This window comes from Chelonoidis abingdonii, chromosome 1 (assembly GCF_003597395.2).
Source record: "Chelonoidis abingdonii isolate Lonesome George chromosome 1, CheloAbing_2.0, whole genome shotgun sequence".
Taxonomy (NCBI): domain Eukaryota; kingdom Metazoa; phylum Chordata; order Testudines; family Testudinidae; genus Chelonoidis; species Chelonoidis abingdonii.
In genome coordinates, this window is record NC_133769.1 from 43,835,995 (window position 1) to 43,849,477 (window position 13,483).

The following is a 13,483-nucleotide window of genomic DNA, read 5'->3' on the forward strand; positions in this document are numbered from 1 at the left end:
TAATACTTGTACTCAGTATGATACTATGTCCATATCTTTCTGTTATCCTATTATACTCGCATTTCACTTCCTGCACCAGTACGCTCCAGTTCCTCCATTTCGTTCCCTAGGCTCGCATTCAGTGTACAGACATCTTAATTTTTGCCGTTTTTGGTTCACTGACATTCTTACCTGGTTCAGGCACCGGCGTCTCTAACCACCAGCATCAATGTTAGAACCAATCTTATTGTCTCTTCGGCCGCTGTATCCCCCCACGCCCTCTCAGGTAAATTCGGCGTGGTACCCACGGACCCCACCCCAAACCATTTAAGCTTTTAATCAGTTCGGCGAGCCTCCACCTATGAAGTATTCCCTCCTTACCAGGTGGAAGTCCATCCCGCAGGAGACAGTCTTTGTCCATAAATGCTTTCCCAGTGGCCTACATCCAAGCCTCTCCTCTATAGCACCACTCGCGTGAGCCATCTATTCTTGATACCATAATCTTGTCAACACCTTTGTTGCCCTTCTCTTATGAAACCGGCAGATCCCACTGAAGATCACCTGCAGCCTCGACTTTTCCTTAAGCTTGTCTTCCCAGTCTGGCAATAGTCTCCCTTTGATACTTAGCGGAATTTAGCCGCTATCATTTCGTTCCCACCATGAAGGACAATCAATGGATTCTTCCCACCCCATTAGGATCTTTTCAGCCTCAGGTCCACCATCCCGTATCTAGCACCAAGCAGACCCAGGCAGACAGCACACCCTTCTGTTCTCTGGATCAGCTCTAGTTACAGGCCTGTCTATTCTTCTCAGTAAGGAGTCCCCAATCACGTAGACCTGCCCTTTCCTGGTGACAGTGTGATTCTTTGGTGAATTGGGCATATAGCAGTTGTTTTGGTAAGTATACGTCAGGCATGCACACACAGTGCCCACTCCTCCTCAGCTGGTGCTGGATAATCAGGGCATCAACACTGAAGAAGTTGGCCTCTGTGAGGACACTGACATTACTGCGATTATCCTCCCACTTTATGATGAGGATCTTCCAAAGAAAGTGCTGATGCTGACGTTCCAGGTTTTTCAGGTGTTTTCTGTAGGTCATCCAAGTCTCACAGCCATAGAGGAGAATTGGGATTACCACCACTTTGTGAACTAACAGTCTAGTATGTGTTTCGATGTTGTAATTGTTGAACACCTGGAAAGACAGTCTGCCAAAGGCAAGGCTGACACAGCGAATTCTGTGCTGAATCTCGACCTCTGTGTCTGCCCTCTGTGAGAAATGGCTGCCAAGATAGGCAAAGTATTCTACATTTTCCAGTTCTTCTTTGCAGATAGAGATCTTTCTTGCTGGGTCTGTGTAGTGCGGTGGTCACCCACTCCGAGCCTAAAAGGATTACAGCCAGCTCTGGGAGAGGGCTGGAGCTGCAAGCCAAGGACTAGGCTGATGGGGAAGCAGCCACAGCTGGGGCCACACCCCAATCAGGCCACGGCTGGCCCTATAAAAGGCTGTGGGCCAGGCGCTCAGGCAGACCCTCTCTCTAGCTGTGGAGAGAGCTGGGCCTGGCTGCTTGGGAGCTCAGCAGGGTACCTAGAGTGGAGCAGAGCTGAGGAAAGGCCAGCAAAGCTGGGAAACTCTTGCCTGGAAAACCCCCAGCCTGCAGGCCTTGCTGACAGCCTGAAACAGGTACTGGGGTTGCAGAGGGGCAGCCCAAGGGTAGGCAAAGGCAGCAGGTCCAAACCCTCTTTGCTAATGATGAATGGCTTGTATAATGCAGTATGCTCCAGTGAGTGGGAGCTAGATAGTGACTGGCAGTAACCATAGACTGAGGCAAGGTGGGGATAGAGGGTTGGGGGTTCCCCGGGGAGGGGTGACCCAGAGCTGTGGGGGTACTTTGGAGGGTGGGATACCGGCCAGCAGAGGGTGCTCCAAGGCTGAAAAAGCTACAAATACAGGAAACTTCTCTATATAAACTGTCTTAATGTTCAGCATGCATGCATATCTAAACATTACTTTTAAAAATATTTGTAAATTGCAATATACCAGGAGACATCACATTTGAAGTTTGCAGTGGGCAGAAGTTTTCATAGCACTTCAGACTTATTCTGCAGTTTCTATAAGTAATGCATAATTCAAAAAGACAGATGTTGATTTTTAAGTAACCTGACACACTTCTTCATAAAATACACCACAAGTTACAATCATAGCCCCAATTCAACTGAGCCAATAGGTGCTACAATAATATAAATAATAGATAAGAATTAGGTACTTAGGCACACGCTGAACTTCAAGCATGTGAGTACCCCCACTGGACTCAGTAAGTGCTTTGCTGGATCAAGGCCAGAGAATACCCATCATATTGGAGGATCAAGCCTTTACTGTGTCACTGCATGGTAAATTACCTTTAGAAGTTTGGAATCAAATCCCTCTTGCCTTATTCATATGAGTTGTTTCACTGAAGTCAGTGGACCATACTCATGCTTAGTGTAGCCCCAGATTTCAAAGGAATTACACCAGGCATAAATTTGGGCCATTGGGACTATTTGTCAGTCAGGTGAGCAGAGTTCGGTTCTGCTGTAATGTCAAGCTCATACAGACAATAACAAAGATCTGAAGTTGGCCTCAAAGTGCTTCAGTGAATTAGACTTTTAGCCTCACTAACAAAACTCTGGTTCATATGAACAAACAGAAATGTTTTAATGGCATCAGCTCTAGAGTTGGTTTCAAAACAATGATAGGAAAATAATAGGCATGGCCATTACACCTGAAAAAGCATTTCTTTCATTGGCAGAAGGCTTAGGCTCAACTCTTGACAACAAAAATGAATTATTACATATTAATCCCCCCACACTCTCCATTTATTATGTATTGGTTTGGCACATAGCAAATAATCTGATCTATTCCTATAATAGATTAGAGTGGGGTATTTTTGCACTCTTTGAACATTGTGTGTGTGTGTGTGTGTGTGGGCGCGCGCGCACACTGAAAAGTGACTCTGTGAAAATGGGATCATGAGCTTCCAAATCTACTGTCAGGGCCTCCAGATCAAATATGCTCCACTTATATGTAAAAAGATGTTTTGGTTTTGTGTTTGATCCGACAGGCTTGCAAAATTTTCTGGAATCTGAGAATTGAGCTGAGTTCTTGTCTTCTCATAAGTCATCACCAAAGACAGAGGTTCTTGTAGGCTAGCTAATACCCTCAGTAACATCTGTGCAGCCCTTTGGCTCTAACAAGCTTGCATATAGCTGATTAAAGCTTATTAAACAAGTCTGCCAATGGCCAAGAAGAAATAGAGTTCAGTTGATTCTTTCCTAGCCAGGGGTCAGCTTGGGGAAAAAAATTAGTCGTGGTACACGCCAAAGTTCTACAAACAAGCCAAACTTTGCCACTTACAGTGGATTGTGCAGACCTTCCTAGCATGATTTTGCTTATATAACTCAAGAGGTTCTCTCAGTGATGTTCCTATGATTTGATCAGCAGTGAAGTAGTTAACAATACAGACATAAATTGTTATCATGAAATTGTCATCAAAGAGATGAATGGGAACAGCTTATACATCTCTCAGAGCTATTGTTTCAGGTTATCTCCTAGCAGAGTTCAGCAAACAGCACTGCAGTGGTTTACATTCTGTCCACCTTTTCTTCACAACAATAAGGGATAGATTTATTTTTAAATAAGTGTAAATTTGGAGCAAAACAAGCAGGAAAATATGCATTTGAAATTTCAAAGCAACTCAATCCAATCACTGCCCTTAGCTGCACTGGCCCTATGAGGTTAAGTAAAAAGCATTATTTAGTCACTGCAGTTGCAGATCTGACTCTGAATACACAAGAAGGTCTCTTGGGTAAGAAAGTTCTAGGTTTACAGAGTCACTTTTCAAAATAGAGGCATGTTTTAACCCTGATCTGCAGCAGCATTGCTACTCTAATCTTAGCCTGCCAAATCGTGACATTGGACCACAGTGTTTTACATTTCTCTTATTTTCAATAACCTAAATGTATACAAAGATTAACTTAGTTTATTTACGATGTAATGGGGACCAAGCCATTTATAACACAGGCTGTGCTTCTGTTCTGATTTTCCTAATTCTTTAGCATAAATATACCTGTTTTAACAAACCAAGTGTGGTCAAGCAATTGACTATACAATTTATCAACAGTATTCATGTCTTTTGACTAGAATAGGTATCCACTATGAACTTTTCTGAGACCATGGGATTCATTTATACATTCTCTTAAGCTGTGTTTCAGTCGTGGCTTCCAGAACCTCCCCATTCAGACGTTCTTTTTACTAGAAGAAACTTGTATATTTCAGACAGAGTTGGCAGTCACAGAGGCTAGGATAAGAATAAAAATGTCTTTATGGTGGTGAGATCCTTGTACTGATGACCCTTGAACTGACTGTATTTTAGCTTGCTAGGGAAGTTTGAAAATGTCAGCCTTCATGCATGGTTTAGGAGCCTTATTGAAGTGCCCACTGTGGTGTGTAGGTCTGTGTACTAAGAACTTGTCCCAGATCACCAATTTACTTCACAAAAGTTATTGGACAGTTATCAAATTGTAATGCTCTTTAATCTCTACTAATCACAGCATAATACCTTCTCTTTGTCTGTGCTTTTAGTGACAAAAACACCATTGTATGCTTCTAGCAGGTCTAGGTTACTCTTTATCCTATGTGCAGCAAGTCAGGGTGGTTATGCCACTTCACCATGTTTCTGCTTGAGCAGTTTTGTACTTTCCTTCGGAGTAATTGTATAAAGTGTTTTATCATGTCACAACTTTATTCCTCAGTATTGGAAAGTCATTGCAAATGCAGAAGGGATTTTTATAAGGAAATAAATATTGTATTTACTTTCCAGTGGAGACTGGTGGTATCTGAATGTGCATAGATAAAACTGACTTATGAAGATAGAGGCAATTTACAGTCATCACTAAATACTGAACTGTAACTAACCCAAAGCATGGTTGACCAAGTCTTTACTTGAAGAAGATCTTTTGTCACTTTCAAAAGTACACACACACACACAGGAAGCTGCAGGTGGGGGCAATATTTCCAGGGATAGACTCAAGCTCTCATATGGATGTGGGAGACTAGGATGACAAGTGCTGCTGTGGGATGGGCCTGTTCTGGCACAAGAATGGTCCCTGGTGGATGCATTGCTACACTGCTGCCCATGGCAGGATTAAGAAGGGGGATCAGTCATGTAGAAAGGCCTTAGTCGTCATTGCTCATATTGTGTTGAGACCACAGCATCCTTTCAGGTTTAGGGATACAATTTTTATCTTGGCATATCAAGGGTGACCTATCTCTAATGTGGTTATTGCTTCCTTGTGTTTTTCCCTCCCCCCCCCCAAAATGTATAATTCAGGACGCACTAGGTACAAATGATGACTAGTGTCACATGTGACCATTAAAATTACAGTCATCTATTTGGCTAAGTGCGAAGCAAGCTTATTTAAAAGTTTATTAAAGTATTAAATAGTGTATATCTTTCAGTTATAGCTAATTACATATCTTGATAAAGGAAGATGATTAAGAAAAGAGCTGAATAGTGTTTCACTGGTAAATATATGTTATGCAATCCGTTGTTATAAACTGAAGTTCATTCATTACAAAATTCATCTGTCCCAGAACCTGCCATGTTATAAAAAAATGTGGAGAAAAAGTAACCACAATATCAGCTTCCAATATTTAGCTAAAGGCAAAAGCCAAACCACTCACTTAACAAGGATACTTCCACTGAGGCACTTTGTTCTCTTTTCAGCACATTGCATTAGTGAGCACATGGTGATTAAGACACCGACATTTTTTGTGAACTGCTTTGAGACCAAAACTACATCTTGAAGCAAACGTGAGAAAAAAAAAAAATTTAGATGGCACACGCATTTCAGCTCTTCAAGAGTATCTCTGTCTGATGTAGAGTGTAGTAAAAGGCACGGATTGCAGTGGATGTTTTTTTATGGGGAAGAAGCAGAAACGTGAACAGCAAAAATCCCTCCAAACATTTTTGTTTATATAAATCATGGTAAGCCCTTAGTCACATTAGTAATATGTGTGCAGGTCACTGGCTTAATTGAAATTTGAGCTGCATCTGCTCTTCAGTGATGTTTGCTCTTCAACAATTAGACAGCATAGTTTATTTTAATAATGAAAGAATGTGCTTAATCTCCACCTTCTCTTGCTGAAAGTTTATAAAATGGCTCTACCATTGAATTGCAATTTTATTAGTGAGACCCAGATGTCCAACCACTAGAAGGGTATGTCTACACTACGAAATTAGGTTGATGTAATAGAAGTCGATTTTTTTAGAGATCAATTTGATACAGTCGATTGTGTGTGTCCCCACTAAGCGCATTAAGTCGGCGGTGTGCATCCACAGTACCGAGGCTAGCGTCGACCTTTGGAGCGTTGCACTGTGGTAGCTATCCCACAGTTCCCGCAGTCTCTGCTGCCCATTGGAATTCTGGGTTGAGGTCCCAATGCCGGATGGGGCAAAAACATTGTCGCGGGTGGTTCTGGGTACAGGTCGTCAGGCCTCCCTCCCTCACTCCCTCCGTGAAAGCAATGGCAAAAAATTGTTTCTCGCCTTTTTTCCTGGGTTACCCGTGCAGATGACATACCACAGCAAGCATGGAGCTCACTCAGCTCACTGTCACTGTGTGTCTCCTGGGTGCTGTTAGCAGATGTGGTACTGCAGCATCCCCTTGCCTTGCCTTGCCTTGTGAACGGCAGACGTTGCAATACAACTACTAATCGTCATCCCATAGGTGCTCCTGGCCGACTTCGGTTAGGTTGGTCGGAGGTGCCTGGGCAGACATGGGTGCTCCTGGACGGCCTTGGTTAGGTTGGTCAGGGGCATCTGGGCAGACATGGGTGCTCCTGGACGGCCTTGGTGAGATCAGTCGGGGGCGCCTGGACAAAGATGGGAATGATTCCAGGTCATTCTCTTCTTTAAATTTTGTCTAATGGAGGTTCAGTCCTGCCTTGAGTATCATGCCAGCTGGAGGCTTCTGCCTCAGGCTGCTTTCCCAGTCAGCAGCACCATGCAGTCACACCTACCCCAGGCTACCCCTTGCTCCCATGGCTCATGAAGTCTGAACAGTAGTAAGGAGCAGTTCAACTATAGGCTGAGCAAGTGCATAATGGTGGTAGAATGTGCCTTTGGACATTTAAAAGCTCGCTGGCGCAGTTTACTGACTCTGTTAGACCTCAGTGAAACCAATATTCCCATCATTATTACTGCTTTTGTGTCCTCCACAGCATCTGTAAGAGTAGGGGAGATGTTTATGGTGGTGTGGGAGGTTGAGGCAAATTGCCTGGCTGCTGATTACGTGCAGCCAGACACCAGGTGGTTAGAAGAGCACAGCAAGGCATGCTGTGCATCAGAGAAGCTTTGAAAACCAGTTTCATGACTGTCCAGGATATGGTGTGAAAGTTATGTTTGTTTCTCCTTGATGAAAACACACTCCCTTGGTTCACTCTAGTTCCCTTTAAGCCAACCTCCTTCCCCTCCCTTCTTTGATCTCCACTTGCAGAGGCAATAAATTCATTGTTGTTTACTGCCAAGGGATAACTGCCAAGGTAGCCCAGGAGGGTGGGGGAGGAGGGAAGCATGGGGTGGGGTAGTTGTAGGGCACCCCCTAGAATGGCATGCAGCTCATCATAGAAGCGTCATGTCTGGGGCTCTGACCTAGAGCAGCTGTTTGCCTCTCTGGTTCTTTGGTAGGCTTGCCTGGGCTCCTTAAGTTTAACGCAGCACTGCTGCAGGTCCCTGTTATAACCTCTGTTCTTCATGCCCTTGGAGATTTTTTCAAATATTCCGGTATTTTGTCTTTTGGAACGGAGTTCGGATAGCATGGATTTGTCTCCCCATACACCGATCAGATGCAGAACCTTTCATTCGGTCCATGCTGGAGCTCATTCAAAGGTTCGCAGGGCTTTTCCTGTCTGCCTGGCCAGTACATCTGAGTTGAGAGCGCTGTCCAGAGTGGTCACAATGGAGCACTTTGGGTTAGCTCCTGGAGGCCAATACTGTTTAATTGCATCCACGCTACCCCAAATTCAACCCAGAAGAGTCGATTTCAGCACTAATCCCCTTATCGGGGAGGAGTACAGAAGTTGGTTGTAAGAGCCCTTTAAGTTGACAAAAATGGCTTTGTCATGTGGATGGGTGCAGGGTTAAATCCATCTAATGATGCTATATTCAACCTATACTCGTAGCGTAGACTAGGGCTAAGTGTAAAGAATAGCTGAGTGGTGACAGGCCTTGATTAAGTGATTACAATTAGAAGAATATCATTCAAAGCATAGATGCTGTAATTACACACTATGTACCACCATTATAATTCCATACTGCTTTGTTTAAAGAGAAAATCTAAAAACGGTTCATTGTTCACAAAATAAATGTAACAACAATATTAGGAAAATTTATGATATGTCCCTGGGCTGAGTTGGGGCCAAAATGGCCCCAGCTCCTGTGGGATTGATGTACTAGATTGGAATCAGGTGGAGATCCACACCCCTGTCTGACTCCTTCCCTATCACAACATGCCCCCTATGTAGAGGAGGGGAGTCAGGTGGTGTAGAGTAGGCTACATTGGTTCTACATTAAGGACCCTCAGATACCTTTTTATGGTAGTTTTCTGCCTGCTTTGTGCAAAGCTGATAGAATTGGAGCCATGATCAGACTCATTATTTATTGTTAAACAATCATCATTCATATGACAAAATTAAATGATGTATTAATGTTTGTTTACTTATGGTTCCCATTAGACATGTTTACAGGTGAATGAATTTTAGTGTGGTTTAGTTTGAGGTGTGATCATTCTTTCTTAAACTTCACAAAACCATTGAGATTTAAAAAACAGAAATAAATTTAGGTCGACATTTAAAGTTCCTCAGTATAGTTCATACACCTTTTAGAACAATCTAGGCTTACCATAATAAAAATGTATTCCACCACAAGGCTGACTTTTACAACCCAAACTTTCCATACTTTTATTTGCATAATATATAATATTAATTAGGCTCACTATCCAGGCTGCTGCCAGTATCTTGAAAATTAATTTGTTTAATGTTGCACATAATTTTTTTCCTTTCCTTATAAAGATTGTGCGGCTCCATAAACGATTTGACTTTGCTCTTAAACATTGAGAAAAAAAAGTTTTGTGCACAGTGCTAAAACACTGCAAAGATTAAAGTCAGTCATGCCTTTAATTCCACCTAATGTGATCATTCCAGTTCATTTGGATTAAATTCATGTCAGAATTATTTAGACTTTTATGATGTACCTAGGTCATTGAACCAATCTTTCAACACTTTGTCGTGCTGAATTGGAGCAGTAGTAGCCCGGGCAGCCCGAAGAGTTGTGCTGTTCCAAATGGGAAGCTTTGGGAAAAGCAGCAGGTGAGTGTGGGAAAGAATTACTTTTCAATTGAGGTGCATTATATAAAATAAAAATAAGAGAAGGGGGAAAAAACACAGATTGAGACAGAATGGCTTGAGGGGTTGGTAACTGGGAGTTTTGACATTGGCTTTTGTCATGAACAGATAGTTAAGGGTTAATGCCTCTTTTACCTGTAAAAGGTTAAGAAGATCAGTAAACCTGGCTGACACCTGACCAGAGGACCAATAAGGGAACAAGATAATTTCAAATCTTGGTGGAGGGAAGTCTTTGTTTGTGCTCTTTGTTTTGGGTGTTGGTCATTCTTGGAACTAAGAGGGACCAGTTGTCAATCCAGGCTTTCCAAATCTTTCTGAATCAGTCTCTCATGTTTCAAAATTGTAAGTAACAGCCAGGCAAGGCGGATTAGTTTTATTTTTGTTTTCTCAACTTGTAAATGTCCCTTTTTTTTGCTGAGAGGATTTTACCTCTGCTTGCTGTAACTTTGAACCTAAGACTAGAGGGGGTTCGTCTGGGCTATATGAATCTGATTACCCTGTAAAGTATTTTCCATCCTGATTTTACAGAGATGATTTTTTTTTTACTTTTCTTTCTTTAATTAAAAGCTTTCTTTTTAAGACCCTGATTGATTTTTCCTTGTTTTAAGATCCAAGGGGTTTGCATCTGTGTTCAGCAGGGAATTGGTGAAGCCTCTCAAGGCTGCCCAGGGAGGGGAAGGTTTTCAGGGGGGGACAAGAAGTGATCCAGACACTAACTTCTGGATGGTGGCAGTGTTACCAGATCTAAGGTAGTAATTAAGCTTAGACGTGTCAATGCAGGTCCCCACATTTGTACCCTAAATTTCAGAGTGGGGAAGGAACCTTGACAGCTTCAGTGGGGCCAAGATTTCTGCCAGAGCCTTTACAGGATCACCAGTTCAGATCTAACCCAGATTGGTAGTAATTGAAGTTTGTTGTCATCAGACAGCTCTCTGGTGGCCCACGTGAGATGAGTTGGTGCTTTCAGTCTCATTCCTACTATGCAGGTGCCCCCATATATAAATAACACCCCTGTTGGCAGTTCCGCACAGAGGCCAAAGGCTGAATGAATATAATAACCTGCTCCCCTGTCCATCTTTGAGTCCCTCCAAAACATCATAAAAGCACATTGGTATATATATGGAACACAAGTAGTTAGAGCAGAGGCCTTCAAGTGAGGGGAAATTGGGGCTTTTATCCTAACTCTACAAATGATATACTGAGTAACCCTGGGCCAATCGTATAGACCTAGCCAGCAAACCACCTAAGCATGTGCTTAACTCTCACAGAAATCAATAGGACTTACACAGGAGCTTAAGCATGTGCTTATCAGAGTTCCCAAATGTGGGAATAATACTTGTACTAGAACAGCGAAGCTATTACTTCACTATTATTGTTACATCATTTCTGAGTGCACAGAGATATAACTTTGTGTGTATGTTTGTCCTGTAATTTTCCTGTGCATAAATGGAAAACTACCTCCAGGAAGTTCATTACCAGTTAGGAGCAAGAAAATCACTTAAACATTTTAACCCCTCTTTACATGCCCACAAATTTAGAAGAAACTTAGTAAATTTTGACTTATGGGTCTATAATAACCTCCCAAGACTGTGATTAGAGCTATGCAGGAAACACTTTTTCCATCCTGCAAAAATGTCTGAGATGTCAAACATTTTCCCATTCCATACTGGGATGAAACCTAGGCCTTTTGAAATGTTTTATAAAAAACTCAAGAGACAGAGACCCTCTCACCTGAGAATAGCTTTGTGGTTAGGGCCATTAGCTGGGATGTGGGAGATTCAAATTCCTGCTCCAGATCAGCGCCCTAACCACTGAGCTATTCTGGGGGCACACATGTGTATGCACATTGTGAAACCATTCCCATCAAAACTAATATGTTCCCCTAAAAAGTTCTGGTGAACCAACACTTTCTGACAAAATCAAAGATTTGTCAAAAAATGCCCAACAAGGTCTAGTTATAGGGATTACACAAATCATTCTTATTTGGCTCGGCTTTATGATGTCCTGAGCGCCCTCCACTGCAGTTATAGAGCTGTAATTTGCAACTGTTTATTACGTATAACTCAGAAATGATTGCACTGGTGTGTATGCTTTAATAACATGTCACTACTTTGGCTTTTGCAGGTCTGGAATTATTTTGTCCACCAGTCGCTAAACCAAATGTCCCTCCAGTCTTCTTGGTTTGCAAAGTCCGTCTTTAAAACTATAAACTAGAAAATCTTTGACTGTGTTAACTATCATGCATTACACTCTTCTAATTTAAATACCTTTTAAAAGTAAAGAAAATCATGGGGGATAGAAAGTAATATATTCCCATAGTATCCTCTGCTCTCTTATTTAAATATTATGGGCCAGATAATTTTCTGGTGTAAACTGACCTAGCTTAATTGACTTCAGTTAAGCTCTGCCACTTTAAACCAGTTTCAAAATTTCCAAAGTGCAATACACAAGCTACCAAAACAACAACAAAAAGGAGAAATAAGCTTGGTTAACAAAATAAATACATCTGTCTTTTTGTGCCAACCACTTTTTGTTCCATGTTTCGTTATTCTGCCGTGTTATTTATCTGTTTTGTTCATTCCATTATTGAAACTTGGCAATGACTGTGCTCAACTTTTAGCAGCTATTAGAATTCTTGTGATCTGTGAGGAATCTTTGGAAATCAAGAAAAAGTGAGAGAATTTTAAGAGTCAGAGATAAAGACTAATGTGATCTACATTTTAATGCTTTAAGCCCTGACTAGAGTTTTGTACTCAAGAAAATGACAGTAGAGAAGAATCTATTTCTACTGTTACACATTTTTATTCTTAAAAGAAATATCAATTTCCTTTATTGAATTTCACCATAAATACAACTATTTTACCAATTACTAGAGAACAGCTTTCCTGTTAGTACTCCTTTTATGCCATATGTCTTGGTCAAGAACAAGAAGGTTTGGGACATACTTTCCTCCAGAAATATATCTTGCTATTTTCCCAATTAGACACTGGAAAATGATTGATGTCAGCTTTTGACAGCTAAGTCTAATGACTTCTTATTAAAATATTGTGTATGAAGACATTTTAATATCAAAAGGAAAATGGTCATATTTCTAGATAACACATTGTGGAAACACCGCATATAAACACCACAAAGATTTTGGTCAGAAAACTACATATAGAGGAAAATTAAAATTGACATTTAATAACCTTTTTAATAACCAATTTAATTCCATCTACGTAGCTCTGTGGAGGACATTTTCACAGCCAGAATTTTGATTAATATAAGCAAACCAAGACTTGTATGCAATAGCTTATAGAAACACATCAAGTATTAAAAGAAACATACTGGTGCTTAAAAAATAATATATGCATATTTCAGTGTGTAGCACATAAACTGTATGGTGAGTTCTGTGGTCATGGAACCGCAGAATATACAGGACCTTGTGTATATTATCACTTTAATTTCTCAGTGAAGCTATTTCAATTTTTAAGCCCAAACACCTCACCCTTACCACCAGTCCATCACTGGTGTAGCTGCACAGAGAGCTAAAGATGGCAGAACTATTACAGTTCTGCTGAAATGGCAGTGGGGCGAATAGACTGTAGAGGCTAGGGGAGGAGAGTTGCATCCATCCCTGTCCCACAGGCGCTCCATGTGAAGTAAGACCGGATCGCACTTTCATTGAAGTCAATGGCAATACTCCCATGGACTTCTGGGTACAAGCTCATTCCCTTGGTCCCCCTGTTTAGTTTCCTAATTTTGGAAGGCACACAGTCACACATACTTCAAAGCTGCTTCACTCACCATTGCAGTGCCTAACTCCTAAATGCCTTCTGCCTATTGGAATCCTCAGCCCTGAGCTAAGCCCTCAGGTTCCCCATGCAAAGCAAGTTAGGTGCCCAAGAAAGGGATCCTCACAATTATGAATCATAAAATATCAGGGTTGGAAGGGACCTCAGGAGGTTGCCCTCCTCAAAGCAGGACCAATCCCCAACTAAATCATCCCATCCAGGGCTTTGTCAAGCCTGACCTTAAAAACCTCTAAGGAAGGAGATTCCACCACCTCCCTAGGTAACCCATTCC